Source organism: Mugil cephalus, chromosome 23 (assembly GCF_022458985.1).
Source record: "Mugil cephalus isolate CIBA_MC_2020 chromosome 23, CIBA_Mcephalus_1.1, whole genome shotgun sequence".
NCBI lineage: Eukaryota > Metazoa > Chordata > Actinopteri > Mugiliformes > Mugilidae > Mugil > Mugil cephalus.
The window spans coordinates 1,566,207-1,577,856 of record NC_061792.1 but is presented as its reverse complement, the minus strand read 5'-3'; positions in this window follow the sequence as shown (position 1 = coordinate 1,577,856).

Here is an 11,650-nt window from a genome sequence, read left to right as displayed (position 1 = left end):
TGTTAATGAAAAACTTTGATCGGGGAAACCCTAAATAAAAAACAAAAACCAGAGTGAGAGAAAAAAAATAAAAAAAACAAAAAAAGCAAACGGGAAAAAAAAATTTTGGGAAAATTTTTCCCCCCATCTCTCTTCTAGCGACCCCTCACAAAATTTACTTAAAAGGGGGCCCAAAAGGGGAATTTTTTTCCCTTCATGATGTATAAAAATTCGCCCTTTCCCCAAATCTTACCCTTTGGGCCATGAGGGGTTTTGGGAATTTCTTTGCCTTTGATTTACTGAAAGTTTTTTTTTATCCAACCCTCTGTGGACCCTGTACATTCTTTAGTGCTTGTCAGGTTACAAATTGACAAAAGAAAGCAAGAAAACGAACACACTTGAAAAAGAGCATGGTTTTGTTTTTCGCCAAAGTTTTAAAAAACCGTTTCCCGAAAAAACAAGCAAAATGGAAACCAAACCCAAAAACAGAAAAAAGAGGAATATCTCAGTGGGGAAAGCACTTTTGGGAAATTCCCTGAAAGGGGAAAATCTTCCCCCAGGGGAAGGGCGGTTTTTAAATTTTGTTACTTTTTTCAAGGGGGACTGGAAAAACTTTTTACATCAAAAATAAATGAAATTTGTCATTTTGACCCCCTTTTTTTTTATATGCTTTGTGATGTTTGACATTGCTTAGGGGCCATCCCAAACTGAACACCCCCGGGCCCGGGAAAGGGCCTTTCATTTTCTGGGGACACAGGAACTTTTCCAATCTATAATACATGAATATTGATTTTGCCACTTTTATGTCCGTTTTTGTGACGGAAAACCTTTCCCCCTCGTAAGACGCCCGTTTTTTGTTGTTTTGCTTGTTTTTCAGTTTGAAAGTCTAACAGAATTACGGACCCCCCTGGGTTTTGAAAAAAAAACAAACTTTAAATAAGACCCAAAGGCAAAGATTCATCCCTTTCATGATAAAAGGAAAAAACATTTCAGACATCATCATAAAAGGGAAAAACCCAATTGGGCCTCATCAAAGGGGGCTTTCCATGACGTTATCCCCCTTTTTTAATCCATCGTTTTTTTGTTTCCCCCGGGGACCCAGGCACGGAACTACGTTATGGTGTAACTTTTACTAATTTTGGGGCGCTTTGGTTGTGCACGTTTGGTCTTTTTACGTGCGCAAAAAACCAATACACAAAAATTGCCCAAACCCTTTGCCCCCATAACTGTGTGTAAAGGTTTGTTTAACCCTCATACTTTGAAATAACCCAATATTTTTGGGTGGTCACGGGTGTTTAATATTTTGCGGCTAAATTCTTTTTTGTTTTTCCCCTCTGAGGTACATAATGGCCCTTAGCGGAAACCTTTTTAAAAGCGTACTTGTGGCTTTACTCCCACAATGATGTGGTTTATGTAAAATTTTTTCTTTTTTTGCGTTTTTTGGGGGCAATACAGAAAACCCCCAAACGTCGAAGGGTAGCCGAGTGTGCTGTCGGATTTGTATTAGAAATTTTTGACAAGGGGTTTTTCCTAAAAAATTGTTGTTTTTTGCATAAATTTGTGGGTTTGTCCAAAATTTGAACTGACGCAAAAAAAAACGAGGCCAGGGGAAGGAAAACGTTGTCTTTTAAAGTTTACGGTGGAGTGGGGAGCAAACTGGGGGGGCAAAGTTAAGTGCTAAGGGCCCCAATTTCAAGTGTCAGAATGTGTCTGTATTTTATGTTAGGATTTTATTTTTATTAACCCTTTGTTTCCCCTAGGAAAGGGCCAATTAAGAACAGTTTTCCCAGCTGTAGTTGTGTTGTCATTTTTATTGCTGTAAGTTTTTGTTTGTTTTGGGAAAAACAGGCAAACCCGGTTTTTAGCACGTTGTGATGCGGGCAAAAGGGTTTTTTACCCCCGTTAAATATTTGTAAACTAAAAAATAGCCAAAGGGAGTCAACCAAAAAATAATTTGGTGTTTATGTTTAAAAGGCGGGGAATTTTTATGAGACATGTAAAAAGAGTGATCTATGAAAAAAAAAAAGGGCCCCCATTTTAGTTGTTTTTTGATGTACTGAATCAATTGAATCGGAATTAGGAAAAGGGAGGACTTTTTTGTTTTCCCGTGGGAAAGGGAAGGTTTTCCCGGGACAAGAAAAATGATAAAAAAAAACCCAAAAACAAAGGGGGAAAAAACTATATAAAAGAAAATTTTTAAAAAGGTACAAAAAAAATTACATCTACTACTATTTATTAAAAAATACTGAAATTTTGGTTTTGAAGAGGGGTTTAGTGGTTTTTTTTGGTTTGTCTTCCCAAAAAATTCTGACGACATATATTATAATATCAATAGTCCCATCGGACGGCAGTGTTATAGATTTTACTATGTGACATTAAAGATTAAAGGGGGGTTTTAAATAAAAAAATTTTTAAATCGAGGAACCAAAATGAAAAACAACCAGAGTGAGGGGGAAAAGAAAATGTCACGGGAAACAGAAAAAAAAAATTTGGAAAATTTTTCCCCACACTCCCCTCTTTAGCGCCTCCCAAAAATTTTAACATAGAAGTCCCATAAAATTTGGGGTTTCCTTCATGATGTAATAAGAAATTCTGCCCTTTTTTGGAAGATTTCATCAATTTTTTTCCCTTTTGGCCTGATGGCTAGAATCTTTCCCTTTGATCTTACTAAAATTTTTTGTTTTTTTACAAGCCTCTGTGGATTGTAATTCTTTAGTGCTTGTCAGAGTTTAAAAAATTGACTGAAAGCAAGAAAAACGAACCCCATTGAAAAAGACCCTTGGTTCTTTGGGATTTTCGTCCAAAGTTTTCAAAAGTTTCCCGACTAAAAGCTTCAATGGAAACCCAACCCAAAAACAGCAAAAGACTAAATTTTCTGTAGGGAGCACTCGGGGAAAAATTCCCTAAAAGGGTGAAAATTTTTCCTCAGAGGGGGGCCCCGGTTTGAATTTTTTTCCCCTTTTCATAGGAAAAATGGTAACTTTTAATATCAAATACATGAAGATCTTTTTTGCCACTTATTTATATGTTTTTGTGTTGTTTGACATTGCTTACGGCCCCATTCCCAAACCCTAACACGCCCAGGCCCTGAAACCCCTTTTCATTTTCTTCAGGGTCCCCGGGAACATTTCCATCTTCAAAATACATGCAATATTGATTTTGACCATTTTGTACCGCTTTTGGACAGACACCAAAACCCCCTCGAAAGACGCCCGTTTTTGCTTGTCTCGCTTGCTTTCGTTTAAAAGTCTAACGAATTACGGACCCACCTAGGTTTTTTAAAAAACAAACTTTAATAAAAAATCAAAGGAAAAAGATTCTATCCCATAAGATCAAAGGAAAAATTTTCTTGACTTTCATCATAAAAGGGAAAAACCCCAATTTTGGAGGAATAAATCAAAGGAAGACATCCATGACGTCTTCCCCTGTTTCACCCATCGTTTCTTTTGTATTCCCGGGGACCCTGAAACGGAACTACGTTTGGATGTAACTTTTACTTTTTGGGCGGCATTTTTAAGTCGCACGTTTGCGTCTGTAGTGCGGGGGAAAAAAATACACAAAAAAACTAGCCCCAAATGCCCCATAATTGGGGTGAAAAAGGTTTGTTTAACCCTCACCCACTTTTGTATAATCAATATTTTTGGTGTCAGTGTAGTTTAATCATGGGGTTTGATTTTTTTATGTTTTTCCTCTGGGGTTTAAAAAGGGTTTTGCGGGAACCTATTAACAGCGTACTTGGGGGCTTTCAACCAATGAGGAAGATTTAAATGAAAATTTTAGTTTGTTTTTGCTTTTCTTTCGGGGCAATACGAAAACCCCCAAACGTTCTAAAATTTTGGAAACCCGCCGTGTGTGTCGAGATTTGTCATTAAAAAATATTGACAAGGGGGTTTTCCCTTTAACATTGCTTGTATTTTGCATAAATTTTGCTGTTGTCCCCCAATTTAAAACTGACGCCAAAAATAAAACGGGGCCCAAGTGGGGGATAACGTGGTCGTTGGGCTTTACGGGGGGAGTGGGGAGTAATTGGGGGGGTTAAGTTAACGTGTTTAAGGTCCAATTTCAAGTGTAAAAATGTGTCTGTATGTTGTTAGTATTTTTTTTTTAAATTTAAACCTTTTTTTTACCTAGGAAAGAAAATTAAAAACCATTTTTAACAGTGTATTTGGGGTTGTCTTTTTTATTGCTAAAAAGTTTTCTTTTTGTTTTGGGAAAAAGGGCAAACCGGGGGTTTGCAGTTGGTTGCGCAAACCGGGTACAGGGTTAAATGTTTTTCCCAACTCCCATATACCCAAAGAGTAAACCCTTAACTTTTTGGGTGTTTATGCTCTAATGCGGGAAATTTTTATGAGACATGTATAAAAAAAGGTGATTTTATGAAAATAAAAAAAAAAACCCATTTTGTTGTCTTAGATGTACTGAATCATTTGGGAATTTTGAATTAGAAAAAGGCGGGGGATTTTTTAAACCTTATTCCCCGTGGAGAAATGAAGGTTTTAAAGAAAATGAAAAATTGATAAAAAAAACCCAAAACCCAAAAGGGAAAGGAAACTATAAAAAGTAAATATGTTAAAGGTCCAAAAAAAATTTACATTACTACTTTTTTATTACTAATACTGATACGGGGTTTGGTTTAGAAGAGGGGTAGTGGTGATTTTGGTTGCTCATCCCAAAAAAATCTGCGACTATATTATATATCAATATTTCCCATCGGAGGGAGTGTTATAGATCTCACTTGTGACACTCAAGATTAAAAAGGTTTTAAGGGAAAACTTTGATCGAGGAAACCCCTAAATAAAAAACACAACCGGGAGTGAGAGAAAAAAAAAATGATAAAGGGACAACAAAAGGGAAAATTTTGGGAAAAATTTTTTTTCCCCACACTCTCTTTTCCCTACCCGCACTCCTCCCCAAAATTTACATAGAATGTCCCATGGGAATTTTTTCCTTCAAAATGAATAGAATTCTGCCCTTTTCCTTAAAAAATTTTTTTCCTTTGGCCAGGGAATGGCATGAATCTTTCCCTTTGATCTTACTAAAAGTTTGTTTTAAAACAACCCTTTCTGTGGATCTGTACATTTTTTTTAGTGCTTTGGGGTTTTAAAAAATTGACTGCAAGCAAGAAAACCCGAACACACTTGAATAGAGATTGGTTCATTGATTTTCGCCCAAAAGGGTTTTAAAAAAACTTTTCCCCAAAATAACAAGCATCAAGGGCCCCCCAAAACAAAACAGAAAAAAAGAGTGAATATCTCCGTAGGCCCCCTCTGGGAAATTCCCTAAAAGTGCAATCTTTCCCAGAGAGGGGGGGCTTTGAATTTTTACCTTTTTCCCTCAGGGGACATGGAAAAACTTTTAACATCATAAAAATCCTTTGAAATTGTTCATTTTGACCACTTTTTTTATACTGCTTTAGTGATGTTAAATTTGCTTAGGGGCCATCCCCAATGAACACCCCCAAAGGTCCCTTTTGCCTTTCTTTTTTCATCAGGGGACACGGGGAAACTTTTTCCATCTTTTAATACATCCCATATTGTTTTTGACTTTATGTCCGTTTTTGTGATGCACCATACCCCCTCGAAAAAGACCCCCGGGGTTTGCTTTTTCTCACTTTTTTTTCAGTTTAAAAGTCTAACGGGAATCTACGGACCCCCTAGGTTTGTAAAAAAAAACCCCCAAAAATTTTTTTCAAAAAGATCAAAGGAAAAGATTCTATCCCATCATGATAAAGGAAAACATTTCATGAAATCATCTTCAAAGGAAAAAAATTTGGGAGGAATCATCAAAGGAAGACTTTCCCAGAGTCATCCCCCCTTGTTTCACCATTTTTTTTTTTGTAGGGTGCTTAAAGCATGCAGGAAAAACCTACTTTAGGGTGTAATTTTACCCCATTTTGCGCGCATGTATTTCGAGTGCGCTGTACGTGCGGGGAAAAAAATACACAAAAATTAGAAAACATGCCCCCAAAACTGTGTTTTAAAGGTTTTTTTTTCCTCATCCAAAATTGTATAATAAATTTGTTTGTGTAAAGTGAAATTTTAAATTTTCATGTGCGGCCTGATTCTTTATCGTTTTTCCCCTTTCTGAGGAAATTTAAGGGTTCTAGGGGAAAACCTTTTAACAGGCAACTTGTGGTTTACTACAAAATAAATTGGTAAGGGTTATTATGTAAATTAGTTCTGTTTTTGGGGTTTTCTTTGGGGGCAATAAAAAAAAACCCCCAACGTTGAAGGGGGTTGGGACGTGTTGTTTTTGTCGAGTTTTGTCATTAGAAATTTTGACAGGGGGGTTTTCCTAACATTGCTTGTATTTTGATCAATTTGCTGTTGTCCCAAAATTTAAAACTGAGCGAAAAAAAACGAGGGCCAGTGGGGGGTTAACGTGGTCTTTGGGGCATACGGTGGGGGGGAGCTAATACGGGGCTAAGTTAACGTGCAAAGGGCCCAAATTTAAATGGTCAGAATGTGTCTGTTGTTTGTTAGTTTTTTAAATTTTATTTAACTTTGTTTCCCTGGGCAAGAAAATTAAAAAACGGGTTTTACCGGATGTAGTTGTGTTGCCCTTTTTTATTGCTTTTAAGTTTTCTGTTTGTTTGGAAAGGAAAAAAGGGTTAAGCAGTTGTGATGTTGCGAATGGTCCCAGGTTTAATAGTTGTACAACAACAACTATACCCGAAGAGTAAACCCTTTAAAACATATTTGGTGTTTATGCTTAATGCGGGAAATTTTTAGAGACATGTATAAAAGTTGATTATGAAAAAAAAATGGGCCCCCCGTTAGTTGTCATTAGATGTACTGAATCACTTGAATCTTAAAATTGAGATAAGGCGGACTATTTTCTTTAAATTCCCCGTGGAGAAAAGAAGGTTTTACGACAATGCAAAATAAAAAAAAACCCAAAAAACCAAAGGGGAAAAAACTATATAAAAGAAAAATATGTTAAAAGGAACAAAAAATAATTACATCTTTTTCTTTTTATTTTTTAATACTGATACATTTTGGTTTTGAAGAGTGGTAGTGGTGTTTTTGGTTTGGGCTCATGCCAAAATCTGACGACAATATATTACCCATATCAATGTACCATCGGAGGGCAGGGGGTTATAGTTACTATGTGACACTAAATTTTTGGGAAAGGTGTTAATAAAAAATTTGATCGAGGAAAACCTAAATGAAAACAAAACCCAGAAATTTGAAGAGAAAAGAAAAATTTTAAAAGGGGAAAACAGAAGAAATTTAAAAAAATCTTTCCCCCACACTTCTCTTCCTAGCGCACTCCTAAAAAAAATTTACATAGAATGGGGCCATAGATTTTTTCCCTTTCCCTTGATTTCATAGAATTCTGTCCTTTGTTTGATTTCATCAAATTTTTTTCCTTTTGGGCCCCATGATGGCATGAATCTTTCCCTTTGGGTTTCTTACGGGAAAGTTGGTTTTATAAAAGGGCCTCTGTGGTCTGTACTTTTTTTTTAGTGCTTGTCAGATTACAAATTGACTGAAGCAAGAAAACGAACCATTAAAATAGAGCATGGTTCATTGATTTTGGGTTCCAAAATTTTTAAAAAACGTTTCCCGAATAAAAAAGGCATAAATGGAAAACCAACCAAAACAGAAAAAGAGCTGAATATCCCCGGGGGAAAGGCACTCTGGGAAAATTCCCTAAAAGTGCAATTTTTCCCTCAGAAAAGGGCGGCTTTAAATTTTGGGTTCCTTTTTCATCGGGGAGAATGGTAAATTTACCATCAAAAATACATGCAAATGATCATTTTGACCACTTATTTATACGTTTTAAAGTGATTTTTGGGACTTTGTTTAAAGGGCCCAAAACCAACCTGAACACCCCCCGGTCCGGGGAAACCCTTTTTCTTTTTCCATCGGGGGAAACCAGGAAACCCATTTCCTTTATTCAAAATACATGCAATATTGTTTTTGGGACCACTTATATGTACCGCTTTTGTGAGGGACACCTTACCCCTCGTAAGGGCGCCTTTGGTTGTTTTGCCCTCGCTTGCTTTCAGTTTGAAATTTCTAAAAAAAAATCTACGGCCCCCCTGGGGTTTGTATAAAACAAACTTTAAATAAGATAAAAGGCAAAGTTTCTACCCCCATTTGATCAAAAAAAAAAACATTTCATGACATCATCACCCAAAGGAAAACAATTGAGGACATCATAAAAAGGATAACCCCCAATGACGTCTCCCCCTTTTCATCCATCGTTTTTTTTTGTAGTGGGTGAGATGCACGGAATACGTATGGATGAAACTTTTAAAACCCCAATGGGGCGCGCATTTTTGATTCGCACGTGGTCTGTACTTTTGCGCGAAAAACAATACACAAAAATTTGCCAACATGCCCCCATAATGTGTGTAAGGTTTTTTTTAAGCCCCCTTCCACATTTTTTAAAAATCAATATGTTTGTGTCACGTGTTTTTTAAAATCATGTGCGGTAAATTTTTTAAAGTATTTCCCTCTGAGGTACATAAGGGTCTAGGGGAAAATTTTTAACAGCGCTATTGTGGCTTTACTACACAATGATGTAAGTATTATGTAAATTTTTTCTGTTTTTCCCATTTCTTTCGGGAAATACAGAAAAACCCCAACTTTCTGGGGTGGTAGCGAGGTGTGCTTTGGGAGATTTGTCATTAAAAAATTTTGGGACAAGTGGTTTCCTAACATTGCTTGTTTTTTCCCATCTTTTGCTGTTGCCCAAAATTTTGGGACTGCTCCGAAATAAAACGGGGCCAGTGGGAAAAAAAACGTGGTCGTTAGCATACGGTGGGGGGGGGGAAGTTTAACTACGGGGAAAAGGTTAACGTGCAAACGGCCAAATTTTTTTCAAGGGTTTTTCAGAATGTGTTTTGTTTGTATGTTAGTATTTTTTTTTTTTTTAAACCTTTGTTTACCTAGGCAAGAAATTAAAAAACAGTTTTACCAGGGGGTTTTGTGTTGTCTTTTTTTATTGCTTTTTAAAATTTTTTCTTTTTTTTGTCTTGGAACGGGCAAACCCGGTTTAGACGTTGTGATGCTGCGAACTGGTACAGGTTAAAAATTGTTGTCAACTAAAAAATTGGGCCAAAGAGTCAATTTTTAAAATATTTGAGGGTTTTTGTTTCTAATGCGGATTTTTTAGGGAGACATGTATAAAAGAGGGGATCTTGAAAAAAAAAAGACCCGGGTTAGTTGTCATTAGAAGTATAAATTCATTTGAATCTTAAAATTGAGTTTAAGGGGGAGGATCTATTTTTAGTTTTTCCCCCGGGAGAAATGAAGGTTTTACAGACAATGCAAAATGATAAAAAAAAAACCAAAACCAAAGGGGGAGAAAAACTATAAAAAAAGTAAAATGTTAAAGGTTTAAAAAATTTAATTACATCTACTATTTTTTAATACAAATTTACGGTTTACATTTGGGTTTGAAGAGGGGGTAGGGGGTGATTTTGGGTTTTGGCTCATGCCAAAATCGGGAGGGACATATTTTTACATTTTTTTTTAGTACCATCGGAGGGCCCCAGTGTTATAGATCTAAACTATGTGACACTAAAGGTTTAAAAGGGGGTGTTAATAAAAACCTTTGAGGAGGAACCTAAATAAAAAAACCCCCCCCCAGAGTGAGAAGAAAAGAAAATGTTTCACGGGGAAAAACAGAAAAAAATTTGGGGAAAAAATCTTTCCCCCCACTCTTTTTTCCCTTTGCGCATCTCAAAAAATTTTCCCTAAAGGGGCCATAAAATTTGTTTTCCTTCATGATGTCATAGAATTTTTTCCCCTTTCACCCAAATCTTTTCCTTTGGCCTTTGGAGGGATAAAAACTTTGCCTTTGATTTCCCTAAAATTTTTGTTTTATAAACCCTTTCTGTGGATTTGTCCCTTCTTTAGTGCTTGTCAGAGTTCCCAAATTGATGCAAGAAAGACAAAAAAACACACTTGAATGGGAGCTTGGGTTCATTGTTTTTGGCCCAAAGTTTTACAAAACTTTTCCCGAAAAAAACAAGCATCAATGGCAACCAAAAAAACAGCAAAAGAGCTGAATTTCCATTTGGGAGCACTCTGGGAAATTCCCTAAAAGTGAAAACTTTCCTCAAAAGGGGGCGGCTTTGAATTTTTTCCCCTTTTTCTTCGGGGAAATTGGTAAAATTTACATCTTTTCCAAAATACATGCAATAAACATTTTGACCATTTTTTTTATACTGTTTTAATTTGATTTTTGGCCCATTGTTTACGGCCATACCAATCTGAACCGCCCAGGTCTGTGGGCCCTTTCATTTTCTCGGGGGGACACAGGAATTTTTCCCATATAATAATCCCATGCAATATTGTTTTTGACCCACTTTATGTACCGCTTTTGTGACTGACCCATACCCCCTTAAGCGCCGGTTTGCTTGTCTCGCTTGTTTTCCCTTTTAAAAAGTCAAACAGAATCTAGGGAAACCCCTTTGGGTTTGGGTAAAAAAACAAACTTTCAATAAGATAAAAGGGCAAGATTCTATGCCTTTCATGTTCAAAGGAAAAATTTATGACACCCTAAATCAAAGGAAAAAAATTTGGGACATCATAAAAGGAAGACATCCCATGAGTCATCGCCCTTTTTAATCCATCGTTTCTTTTGTTTGTGGCGGGGAGCATGAAACGGAACTAGTATGGTTTTGTAACGTTACTCCTTTTGTGCGCCCCATGTGTCGACGTGCGTCTCCCCCGGTGCGGGGAAAACAATACACAAAAATTGGGCCCAACCCATGCTCCCAAAAAACGGGTGTTTTAAAGGTTTTTTTTAAGCCTCACCCCCTTTTATAATCAATATGTTTTGTGTCACGTGTAGTTTAATCAGGTGCGGCTGATTCTTTATCGTTTTTCCCTTGAGGTACTTAATGGTCTGGGGAAACCTTTTAAACCCGCGCTTATTGTGGTTTTTTACTACACAATGATGAAAGGGATTATGAAAAATTAAAGTTTGTTTTTGCGTTTTTTTCCCCCGGGGGGAATACAAAAAACCCCCAAAGTCTGAAGTGGAAACCCAACGTTTTTGTGCTGTCGGGTTTTTTCCCATTAAAAAATATGACAAGTGGTTTCCTAACTTTGCGGGTTTTTTGCACCCAAATTTGCGGGTTGTCCCCCATTTGAACTGACGCGAAATAAAACGAGGCCCAGTGGGGAAAAGGGGGGCCCTTTTGCATAGGGTTTGGAGTGGGGAGCTAACTCCCGGGGGGCTAAGTTAACGGGGAAGGGCCCAAATTTTTTAAATGTGCCCGAATGTGTCTGTATGAAATTTTTAGTATTTTTTTTTTTTTAAACCTTTGTTTACCCGGGGCAAAATTAAAAACATTTTTAAACCGGTTTGTAGTTGTGTTGTCTTTTTTTTATTGCTTGTAAGTTTTCTTTTTGTCTTGGAACGGGGAAAAAACCGGTTTTTAAAGCACGTTGTGTGCTGCGAAGGGTACACCCTTTAAAATATTTGTAAACAAAAATATAGCCCAAAGAGTCAACCTTAACATATTTGAGTGTTTTCCCTTAAGGTGGACTTTTTATGGACAGGGAAAAAAGAGTGATCTATAAAAATTTAAAAAAAAACCCCAGTTAGTTGTCATTAGATGTTACTGAATCCCCTTTGAATTTTTAAAATTAGAGATAAGGCGGGGGACTTTTTTAAAGTTTTTTCCCCGTGGAGAAATAAAGGGTTT